Here is a 13,337-nt window from a genome sequence, read left to right on the forward strand (position 1 = left end):
CTTAGGGTTTGAGTTCCTTGGACTGAGGATGTGACCCAACTTTGTCAAGGGTATTTTATAGTTTAAATCATTGATTATGGATTAGATATCTATGCCATTATATTCTCCTCGAAAATATGTTTCTGTTGATATGTGTAACACCTTGAGAGGCCTCTTGGTTTGAGAGATATTCACAATTGAAGTTGGTGACCCTAGTTTCTGGGCTAAAACCCCAAGGGGTAGTGACATGACACCTCCTCCTACGATTTTCAATATATGACATTGTTTATCACTATAATCTCACCTTGTCTGAGTTACATAACTTCAAAAACCAAAGACAATAAATCAATCATTGACTTAACATAGTTATGTGTCGCATACAAAACACACCAAAGAAGGTTTGTGTACAATTACTTGGAGTTTAATAAACAAGTTATTAACAATTACTAAATTAAATTAAATTTATTAAACATATAACTTAAGGTTTGAAAATAATAATTATACTAACAAATAACATCAAACTACCTTCACTCACAAGGAATGTCCCTTCCTTGATTTACAAGTCTGATCTAATCATTTTAATGCCAACATTAAGTTACAAGGCTTATAGAATCATCTTTTTTAATAAATAAATCCCTGTAACATCTACCTTAAAACCCCTTCCTAATTTCTCCAATGGTCACTTAGAAGACCCTCCTAAACTAAAGACAAATCTATAAAAGGGAGACCTATTCACTCTCAAGACATATCATATCTCAACGATTTATCTTGGTGTCTAGCTCTCAAATAACCTCGACCTACCTGTGGTTGGGACGTCTAAGGAAGAAAAGGAATTCAGACTTCCTGAAGTACATGGAAAATTTTTAAGGTAGTGAAGTTAGTCATCTTCTACTCGGTTTATTTAGATAAGTTCTTTTTCTTGTTGATCTCCTATTTCATGTTTGGTTGGGTAACGTTTTGTGTATATAGACCCTGCAGTCAGGGAATACTTTTAGGAACAATGAAATATTTGATAGGGTTCTTTGGTTTCATTTTTACGGTGATTCGTTGGAATATGTACTTTGTTTATTAGGTTTTAGTTGAGAAGAATAAATTCATGACCTCGGTCCTCATACAACAACAATCAATCCTCAAGCAGACATAAAACTAGAGCACAATATAGTGCCATTTTGTCTCTAATAATTCAGACATCACTGTCATCAAATTATTTTATCATATTAGCCACAATATTATTTTCTTCACTGACATAAAGAGTAATCTATAGTAGAATACTCTTGGTACCATCTTACAATACTTATTGAAGCAAACGGTATGGAAGGAAGGGTACTTGTAATGGTTTTGATCAACACTCACTACAGTTGGATCATGTGTAGTGACATACCTTTAAACAATCATTGTAGCCTTCAATAGTGAATAGAGCTTATTGACATAGAGACATTCTATAATATATTAGTAGTGAGAAAGTAACTAGGGCAGAGGAACAAGTAAGATGATCCAATTTCGACATGATAGCTTCTATAGTGAGGATGTCTATATAACTATCCTACAAGTGACCTAGTACATGAGAGTAGTTATGGGTTAATTATATAAGATGTTGAAAATAGCAACAAGAAATGATAAAAATAGAAACCAGAATATTCCAATTTTAATTTGTCCTAGAATTAAAATTCGAATTTAGTCTCACCAGCTGCTTGAAAAATAATTAATTTATTCATTATGAATTAATTAGTTGGAGAAATTCAAGTTAGAAGTATTTTTGAAGTCACGCAAGAGTTATCCCTTAAATTAAGGAGATTATCCCTTAATTAAGGAGATAAGATTGAGTTATATTTGAGTTGTAATCAGTTAGCTCAGTTTACTGAGTTAAGTTAAGTTAAATTAGTTCCAAATTGTTTGAGGAACTAATTGTGAGTTATCAGTCAGTTGATGGATGCATGCACTCAACCAGTGTACTCCAGATAACTGAAGATTCCCTCATCAGTAACTCATGCATGTCTATTCTAAGAAAGACCCAGTTGAGCTAAATGTCAAGGACAGTGTACTATCAGTTGGAGGAATTTTCCTATAAAGGAATCTCATCAATGCAGATGGAACAAGGTTCCTTGAGGATTGTGCAGTTCTGACAGTGTGTTAGAGCAGTGTGTGAAAGCATTGTTACACTAGGTGAAGGTGATCATCCCAAAGGTAATTGTGCAAGGAAATAGGAGGCTTGGAGGGCTGAGGAGAAGGTTTGTGAGAAGCCTTGTTAACCTATGAGCATCTAGGAGGATTGTACTGAGAGCTAAAGCTTTGTGTAATCTTTGATGTATTTCCACCTTGTATGATAATACAGATAGCGGGGTTTTTAGATGAGGCTTTCCGCAGAGTATTATTCTGTGTTTCATGTGTATTGATTCTTCTTCTCTGTTATATGTGTTATGTTTGATCTTGCTCAAATCGATTAAGCTTCCGCAAGTTTGATTGTAGAAGTAGATTAATTATTTTGCTTTAGTATATTGCATTATCAGGTTAATCTACAGTCAGAATTTCTACATGGTATCAGAGCTAGCTGATCTATAGAGAAATTTCTACATGGTATCGGAGCAAAGGTGATCGAAGCAGTAAATAGTATACTGAGAAGGGAAATTCGAAGTTTGAAGTTCTTGGTTGGAGGAGTAAAATCGAATTCTTATCATACTTCTAAGTTGACCAATGGAATTCTATGGCTTGAGACTCGAGTATGCTCTGGATGGTAGCTCGAATTACATATCATGGAAGGATCACATGGAAGTGGTATTAGAAGACAATGGTTTGAAGGATTTCATTGATCAAGAAATCCCTAAACCAGCTACAGCTAATGCACAATAATTGGCTGAATGGAAGAAGTGTGTGGCGAGGGTGAGACGGATCATCCTTGAGGGAGTTTTAGACCATATTCTCTCGAGTCTCCATGGGAAGGATATGTTACACAAAAATATCGTCACCATGATTATTTGTAGTCAGTATGGGTCCATCATCACTTGTACTGTCCTCCTAAGCAAGTCTAAGACCTCAGCTCTTCAAATCAAGCTTTGGAAATGGGAGAAAGACATTAAAAATCAATGTAACTCTGGTTCTGCACTTTCTCCTATGGTCACCTGCGGTCCCACACCTTCTGTGTACAAAATCTGCGTACCTACCCGCTCTGTCCCTAACGGTGTAGGTGCGGACCCCTGTGAAAGTCAAAAGGCACAATTTTTATCTTAAAAAACTCACTTTGGGTTAATTCTAGAGTTTTCTAGAAGGAATTTTGACGTGGATTGTTCGCTCTGAGGTGGTTCATGCATCCCAAAAGAGGAGGAGCTAATCCCTTGACTAAAGGAGCTATCCCTTTGAAGGAGGGCTTTATCCCTTTGAAGGAGGACCTAGTAACCTCCCTCCATTGCACTATAAATACAGGCATTGGGGTGAGGACTAGGGAGGTTAGAAGCTGAACATTTTGAGGGTAAATGCTGGTGAAATTAAGACTCTTTGGTTGAGCTTGAGAGGAGAGATCACATACCTCTTGGTTCCATTGGAGAGTGAGTGAAACTTGTCAAAGTAGAGGAGACATCTTGTTGGACCCTGGGAGGAGCTTGTACAGCGTCAAGGCAAAGGTTGTAAAGTTCTTCTTCTTTTGAATTAATACAATCAAACTCATTTTTCTCAACAAGTATCTAATGTTATTTGTTTCATGGACTCCTTGACTTTCATGTTAAATATGTTTTATGCAATTGGTTTTTCAGGTGCTATTTAATGTGTTTGCCTTGTTTGTGTTTGCAGATTCGCGAAAAGGAGCTCATTCGGATCAAAGGAGCGAGGGCATCCACAAGCTTGCGTTGGACCAAAGGTAGGCCCTAAAAACACTTGTTTGCTATTGTTTATTGAAGCATATTTAGAGAAAGATAGTGTCTGGTTGGTTTGCTTGTCATTAGGTCTTCTTTAGATTCTAGGAAGGTCTATCTTGTCCGCAAGATCGACTCATTCCGTGTGACAGGATACTCCATATTCAATGTGGAATACATTGAAGGACCTCTACCAGAATAGTAGCGACCAGTGGAAATTGGCACTCAAGGATAAGCTTCAAAGAATCAAGATGGAGAACGACGATTCTATTTCTACATATCTGAACAAGCTCACCACCTGCAGAGATGAGCTTGGTAGTGTAGGAATAACTACTGCTGATGAAGATATGGTGAGCCTCACTCTCCTTGACCTTCCAAAGAGCTGGAATAGCTACCAAGACTCTGTGAATGGAAGGGAGAAACTGCCGGATTGGGAATGACTGTGGTTAGATCTCAGGAAGGAGGAGATTAGGAGGAGCACACGAGATGGTGCTTCATTCAAGGATGATGAAGAAAATATGGCCTTATCAGGTAAGGAAAGGAAAGGGAAGGAGAAGGATTCTCATTCCAAATCAAATTCTTCTCATGGATGGAAGAAGATTGACAAATCTAAAGTGATATGCTTTAATTTTCATGAGGTGGGCCATTATGCAACTAATTTCCCATTGAAGAAGTCCAAGAAGGGATCCTTGGAAGGATCTGAAGGTGAGGCATTGTCATATAAGTTTGAATTGGATTTTACCCTCATCGCATGTATGGTTTCATCGATGATGGGTTGTGGTTGGTTTCTTGACAATGGAGCCTCATTCCACATGACCAGCGATAAAAGTTTATTTAGTACCTTAGAGGAGAAAGACCTCAAGATGCGCATAGAGATGGGTGATGATGAAAGGTTTAGTGTTTCAGGAGTGGGCACGATTGCTTTTCAGAGGGAGCATGGAGCTTCTATCACCTTGACAGATGTGAATTATGTGCCTGGACTAAGGAAGAACTTGGTATCGATTGCGATGTTGGAGGACAAAGGCTATGATATTGTCTTAAGTAAGGGAAAGGTTTTCCTTAGACAAATCACCATGGGACAGGTGAAGTAGATCGGTTCATGAGTCTAGAACTTGTATGCTCTTGAGGTTCAAGATTCATGCAAAGCCTTGAGGAGCAAGGAAAAGGTTATAGATGGTGGTTGAGAGGGAGATTAAATTACCTCTCAACATGCAGACCCAGAAGAAGTCTCAGACAATTGTGGAGGAGCCACAATTGGAGATGTTGAGAGGAGACCGAGTGGAGGCATCCACTCATGCAGAGACCTCTAGTAGGGGGAAATTTTGAGCCAAGTGGGTAGAGGGATCACATGCAGCTATACCTCCTGGTGTGAGGTGGGGCGATGTGAGGTGATTGTCTCAAGAAGGCTGAAATTGGGCAGGGTCCATTGAGAGGTTTTATCTCATGGATCATACCTTGCTACAGGAGCCCAAAGTACATAGTAGTGGGACGAATCAATAGGATTGATGTAGTCAGAGATAAAAGTGACAGATGTTAGAGTAGTCAGATACTAAAGAGTGTAGGGAAGGATTGACAACAGTGTAGAAATGCTAAGTCAGCAGGAACGTAGAGTTTTCAGTCAACAAAGGCAATAGTAGTCAGAGACTTTGATGACAGAGTCATCATTCTGATTCAGGTTGGATGTTTTTTTTGTTTCTGGAGTTTTTGGAGCAACAAAACTAGAGAGAAGTGTTGCATGCAGAACATTTCAAAGGTTCAGGATCTAGATTGAGTTGAATTCCTTTCTTGTTGAGAGGGAGTGTTGAAAATAGCAACAAGAAATGATAAAAATAGAATCCAGAATATTCCAATTTTAATTTGTCCTAGAATTAAAATTCAAATTTAGTCTCACCAGCTGCTTGAAAAATAATTAATTCATTCATTATGGATTAATTAGTTGGAGAAATTCAAGTTAGAAGTCTTTCTGAAGTCATGCAAGAGTTATCCCTTAAATTAAGGAGATTGTCCCTTAATTAAGGAGATAAGATTGAGTTATATTTGAGTTGTAATTAGTTAGCTTGGTTTACTGAGTTAAGTTTAGTTAAATTAGTTCCAAACTGTTTGAGGAACTAATTGTGAGTTATTAGTAATTTGATGCATGCATGCACTCAACTAGTGTACTCCAGATAACTGAAGATTCCCTCATCAGTAACTCATGCATGTCTATTCTAAGAAAGACCTAGTTGAGCTAAATGTCAAGGACAATGTACTATCATTTGTAGGAATTTTCCTATAAAGGAAACTCATCCATGCATAAGGAACAAGGTTCCTCGAGGATTGCTTAGTTCTGACAGTGTGTTAGATCAGTGTTACACTGGGTGAAGGTGATCATCCCAGAGGTAACTGTGGAAGAAAATAGGAGGCTTGGAGGGTTGAGGAGAAGGTTTGTGAGAAGCCTTGTTAGCCTGTGAGCATCCAGGAAGATTGTACTAAGAGCTGGCTAGCCATGAGAGCTAAAGCTTTGTGTAATCTTTGATGTATTTCCACCTTGTATGATAATACAGATAGCAGGGTTTTTAGCTGAGGCTTTCCCCCGAGTATTCTTCTATGTTTCATGTGTATTGATTCTTCTTCTCTGTTATACGTGTTCTGTTTGACTTGCTCAAATCAATTAAGCTTACGCAAGTTTGATTGTAGAAGTAGATTAAGTATTTTTCTTTAGTATATTGCATTATCAAGTTAATCTACAGTGAGAATTTCTACATGGTATCAGAGCTAGCTGATCTATAGAGAAATTTCTACATAAGATACTATAATTTTGAATGACATAGTAATCATTGATATGACAACAAGTTTGATATGTCACCTTAAACAAACATAGGTACAACAATAGTGACACTTCTCTTAAGGCCTTGCTAGGATTTGCACTATCTATATCTAGTGATGCAATGTTAACAAGTGATGTTATTATATGTAATGGGACAACAAGTAACACATTGACATTGATACAATATATTAACTCTGAATTAACACAATTACATGACTTTGACATCAAGTACCTTGATTATGATGTGAAGTATTGATTGACTTAATGAGCATTCTATAATGAGACACTTGACTTTATGATCTATGTCATGAGATTGTATAATTTATTATAGGAGTGATAAAAAATCTTTGGTGAATTGATACACATTTAGTGACTTGATACATTGAATAGTGAATTGAAAATCACTGTGACAATGACAATAACATCATATGAGCTTATTGACTTGGCACACATTGAAAGTAGGATTTGGTCGATGTTTCGAACCAGCTAATGTGGTTCATCCTCGGGACAAGGTGAGAAATCAATAGATCTGAGGGAATAAATAGCAAGGATGCACCACTGCCTAGAGTTTGTTGTTGAAAAATAGTAGTTGGGAAATAGCCGTTAGGTAACTTGTTACGTAGTAAATAAATATTTAGTTTCGACATTTTAAAATGATAAAATTAAATTTAGTTATAAAATAGTTGTTGTACGCAGTGGTGCATCCTTGCTATTTATTCCCTCAGATCTATTGATTTCTCACCTTGTCCCTAGGATGAACCACATTACCTAGTTTGAAACGTCGACCAAATCCTAGCGATGTGATTAATCTGAAAGACTGATGTCAACATTATGGATCACAAACGTCTCAGATCTAACACATTGACACATCGATATATTAAGTTGACTCATAGATCTGATATGTATAAACACTTGGCATAATGAAGTTGAACTTTGAATTTGACTTGATATCAATAGAACTATAATGAATGCAATTTGACACATTTACATACAACCTTGACATACTTGATATAGATTTGTATTATGTATCTTATAGTGATGACCTAGAGGGTGTAACATCATAATGACATGACTTTACATGGTAGTAGGTTTTTAAGGGAAATCTCATTTTGTTATATAAGCGATTGGAGAAGGGTGGATAACAAGGGATGACCTAAGGCACCTTGGTTTATGCCATCATTTGATAGTAGTGAAAATGGTTGCAACATCGTGTGCGACTTAATACTGTGTGGCAGCATGATATATTGAGTCTTGATGAGTATTCATTCGTGAGAAACTCAGTGCAGTGGTAGCCAACAGATGTGCAGTGATCCATGTGTGCATTGATAGTGGTTGTGCATTGATGTCTATTCATTCATGTTACAAAATTATATATTACAGAGCAATGGAACACATAAAATATATTGCAGAAATATAAACCCAGAGAACACATAAAACAAGAGAGACATAGATATATGTGGTTCACCCAATTTGGGCTACGTCCATGGGAAATAGCTAGTCCTTCCTTTTATATTATCCAGCAAACTGAAGAGATACAACCTACAGCAAATTCGATGTAATTCCCTCTTCGCTCTCACACAATCTCCTCTCTCTTTATCACTCAGAATACTAATCTACATAGATGCAATACAATTCCCTCATATATAGCAAGGGGTTTCCTTCTAGGGCAAAAAACCCTAAATTAAACATGACTTCTACTGTCATATCTCCACCTAATGAACGGCCCAGATTGACTACGAAATTACAACATTTTACATGGCAATTTTACATCTATTTTTAGCTTCACGGGGACTACCCCCAATCCCTTGCCAGGGGGGCTGGCTCCTAAATATTGCTACCTCCCCCACCTGGACCTCCATTGCAGTGCAAATGTTATGGGTGGCATTGCCGCCACATTACGAGCTGGGGTCCAATGTGGTGATAGCTCTGAATAAAGAAGATAATAAAGGTCCACACCCAACAATTCATGAGCAATGGTATTCAGTGGTAGGCAACAATTTTGTAGTGTGCAGTGAGAGTGATGGGTAGTTGAACAGTGACAACTTAATTTGATTATTTGTGCAGTGATCCGTTTGTGGGGACAATGATCAGTGGCTACCAGGATTCAACATTTATTCTACATCTTTCTGACATCTATTCTACATTGATTCAGAGTACAGGGGATCTAATATGAAAATTGTGAAACGTGGTCTTTTGCCTCATCAAGGCAGGTGATTGGAGTTACCTTTAGGTTGTGGCCTGAGAACACTTTAGGGTGGAAAGGTGGCGCTAGGGAAAGTTTTGGCTTGCATAGGGCATTGTGGCCTCATTCAGTTGTTTCTGATAAACTAACAGGGTAGAGAAGCATCATTTTCGACAACAGTTGGTAAACAAAGTGTTGGGGCACTCATCAGGTTGTGGCATGATCTACAGGGCATTGGGGCGTCCTTCTAATTGCAATAGGATATTAGGGTTTAGTAACATCCTATAGGTTGTGGCCTATGAATCAAGGTGTTGACACCTCCCTCAGTTGTAGCTGAAATATTGATGTAATCAAATTTCTTTTAATAGCAAGAAGACAATTACTAAAGAAGTATTTAGTGTTTTTTGACCCAGAGGGGGTTTTCCAACTAAAATTTTTTGTGTCCTCTATTTTATCTTTCTGCATTGTTGTATGGTGTTGTCTACTGTTGATTATTTTTTATGGCCATTTGAAGAAGAACAATAATAATAATTCAATATTAACTAATGCTTTGAAAACTATTAAAAAGTGATAATTGCTAAGAAATACTAATCCACCCCCTCTCAGTATTTCCAACAAAAGAAAATAGACACGTGAGTCAACCAGTGCAAAGGTAAAGTGCTTCCAGAGTAGGATGGCTCAAATGAAGAAATTCAGTTTTAATAGGCAGCAAAGTGAAACCTCATGGAAAAAATGGCTTCCTGGTGAAGTGTCAAATTACCAAAAATAAAAAGAGACACATTATAGAACTCGGTAAGAGCTTTCCAACAGTGCTGATGGTTCGTCAAAAAAAGCTATAGTTTGGTCGCAATGGGCGATGAAAAAACTAGGGTTTTACCTATAAAAAGACTTTTTGCCCCCAAAATCCAATTCATTTGCATAGTGAGCTATGGAGAATTTGGAGAGGAGGAGAAGGCCCTAAATCTTGTGGAGATGGTAATGGAAAAACCGACCGTTAGAATTAGGATCTGCAAATTGGAGGTAGGTGGCCTAAACTTATGCATCATTTTTGGTGGATTAGACTTTCAGATTAGGGCTTTAGTTCTCTGTGGGGGACCCCTTCTCATCCTCATGGTCACAATGCATTTTTGGGGGCCTATTTGGCATTTTGGAATGCAAAACTGGGCCCACAATAGTTTCTAGTGTGGTTTTGAGGGAAAAAATTGGGTTCTGGCCTGAGAGGATTGGTAGGACTAGTGGTTTGCTGGGAGTTGAAGCTAAGTACTAGACATGCATGCCTTGGACTCTAGACTGAGAAAACATATTGGTATTTTTTAGGTATGGTATAGCTAAAGGTATCGTGGTGAGAATGAGATTTGGAGTCCCTCCATGCTGAGATTCAGGGGAATCAAGCAATGAGAGGGTTGTTGGCATGATATGGCATGTTGAAGTTCTTAGAGAACCCCATGATGAGGGAAGGTAAGCCCTTTCTATCAAGGATAGTGATTTATTGGGACCCATATCAGGAGGCCTTTGTTTCACAAGGGCATAGGATCGAGATCATGATCCAAGACATATATTTCTGATAGAATTTTCCCCCTTGGGGGTGGTAGGGGTGTTGGGGCCTTCGTTTAATTTTGAAAGGTTTTGACCAATTTTGACCGACTGAAGAGCGGGCAAGAAACAGATGGAAACAACGGTTGGGTGGAGGAACAGACAGTTGCGGAGGAGTTGCGACAAGGTGGCAACGGAAGGCAAAAGTAGTTGAGGAGGTGGGAAGGTGTAGAAGCAGCCAAGCGGGAGAACAACTGAGCAAGAAATGGCAGTATAGGTAGTAGAGAAGGATATAAAAGGGGAAGACTAGAAAGGAAGAAGGTTGTTGTTGGACTAGCTAGTGGAAGAAGGAGTCGGCTAAGCTGAGAGCAAGCGAAGATATACCTAGTTGCGATGGCTAAACGACAGAGTGCTGGGGTCTGAGGGACTTAGTCGTGGAACCAATCTGAACCCACAGGACTGAGTCAGGTACTTTCTATAATGTTTATGGAAAATGCCAGATCATGTTGTAATATTTCATGTTAAGTTTAATATAAGACATAGCCGATGTTGGTTGCGACTCTTGATGTATTTGGAGCTCATGCTTAATGTGTCTATTAAAATTTTGAATGGCTTCTCAATTGCATGTAGATGTTAATTCATAAACTATCTCAAGGATGTTACTATCTATGTTTTATGTATAATGGTTATATATATATATGTGTGTGTGTGTGTGTGTGTGTGATCGAATGAACCTGATTGATACTTCCTCTACTCCATACTGAACCCTTCTCCCTTTTGGTCGTGACATGCCTCGGGTGAGACTCCTTGCCCCTTGGGGTAAGGTGAAAATGCTGGTGTCATCCTAGACTATAGTGGACTATTGTTGGCCCCTTGTGCCCAAACCTAGGGTCTTTCCCCTAATGACTCTTTCAAGCCAACAAATGGTTCCATCACTGGGACTTGAAGTTGTGAGAACTAGTTCAAACTATGGTGTCAAGGATATCTAAAAGAGAAATCAGAGATTGGTGGAATCATAAAGTAGATTAGTTTGTGGCAGAGCGAGTTTCCCACAAGAATCAACCTATCGGCAAAGTGAAGGGATTCTATACGCCGATGGAATCAATGAACAGTATGAAATTTTCTGGTGAAAGTTCCCCGAGGACCTGTATAATTGGTTGAGGGAGCTGAAGAGACAGAGTCAGTCAGGTGGATCAGTGACAGTTCGCTACAATTGGACTCCATCCGATATCGCACTACTACAACAGCTAGATAACGATCAGACTAGAGCAGTCGATTTCTAGGTGAAGACTATGGTGGAAGGGTACGTAGTCGAGTTTGCTACGGAGAGCTACCAGTGTTTCTCAAAGGTGGAGGTTGTGTTCATCTCTGGACTGAGAGGGGAGTTGATAAGGGAAGTCTCTATGTGGATTAAGATGTTTATGGTAGAAGAAGGACTACTGCCTCTACCCACTATTGAGGGAAGGACTTAAAGGGGGAAATGCTACTTATTGAGGGATAGGGATGCTGCTGAGGGGATGGATGTGGAAGGATTGAGGAGAGCTAGGGATGTTAGAGCACAGAGGAGGGCACTATTAGCAGACAAGTGGCAGGTGAGAGCAACTCAAGCTCTAGGGAAGAGAAGGAGGGGGCCCCACCAAGTAGGAGTGATGATGGGAAAACCCCGAGTTGAAGAGGAAGGAGAAGAAGTTGTTATGCAACTTAAGTATGGGAAAGAGGGATGCAGGAGCCAGGGAAATGAAGAAGGGCGTTCCCTACAAGTTGTGAAAGGAGGATCATGATAGGGAACTGAAGGAGGGCATTCCTTGTAGGTTGCGGAAGGAGGATCGTGACAGGGAACTGAAGGAGGACATTCCTTGTAGGTTGCGGAAGGAGGATCGCAACAAGGAATTGAAGGAGGACCTTCCTTGTAAGTTGTGGAAGGAGGATCGCAAGATCAGAAACCATATCAGCATGAGGAAAGAGATGAAGACAATGTGGGTGATGTGATGAGGAGGTTGTTCGATGAGGAAGAAGCATCTGTCAAAATTCAGCAACACCAACCCCGAGACATAAGTGGCATTTTCCCCAACCTTCCCCTGGTACCTTATCACAATCCGGAGGAATTTGTTGTTAGCTTAGCCAAGGCAGCGCGAGTATATAGTGCGTAGGAGAGATACAGGGCCAGTTTCAACATTGGAAGTAATGCAAGAACCAGCTATAGTAGTAACTTAGGACTACAGGGATCCCAACAGCCGGGAAGCAAAGGTTTTGTGTTGTTAGCCCATACTCAGAGCAGTATGGCGGGGTCGTTTACTAGATATCCAGAATTTGCAGGAAGGGGAAACGAGGATGTGGAGCAGCACTGATACCTCTGTGAAGCCATTTGGAGGGCTCTTCAAACTCTAGATAACGTCCGGGCGGTGGAATTCCAGACCATGCTAAGAGAAAGGACTTTATGCTAGTTCATAAAGTGGGCAGAGCATAACTAGAATCCCACAATAGATGATATTAAGAGGGGATTCATGTAGGAATTCAAGGTACCAAAGACAGACCAGTAGGGGTTATCAAAGCTATGGGAAATTAAGAAGAGGGAGGGTGAGAGGGATTGGGAGCTCATGCAAAGGTTTAAGGATGCCATCGCCAAGTTGAGTTACACCCTGGAACCAAATCACTAGCGGGACTAGTTTATTAAGGTAGTCTTTCCTTTGACCAAAACACCATTGACACAACAGAAGATAGGAACCCTGCAGGATGCATTGGAGCAAGCATCCCATATAGAATCTATGGCTGGATACCCCGATGAATACCGGGGAGGAACAAGTCTGCAAGATCTGGCAATCACAAGCTTGCAGAGCTAGATCGCGAACTTGACCAAGAAGCTGAGGGATCTCCAGCCCGTACGTCCAGCCAGGCCCAATTTTTGGTGCACCCACTGCATGGTGGAGGGGCATGTTGCGAAAAATTGCCCACAGTTGTGGGGAATTAATCACCTAGGGGGGTGGCAGGGTCGTTA

The sequence above is a fragment of the Pinus tabuliformis genome, chromosome 9 (assembly GCF_031772625.1).
Source record: "Pinus tabuliformis cultivar Carrire ecotype Pingquan chromosome 9, CPIR1, whole genome shotgun sequence".
NCBI lineage: Eukaryota > Viridiplantae > Streptophyta > Pinopsida > Pinales > Pinaceae > Pinus > Pinus tabuliformis.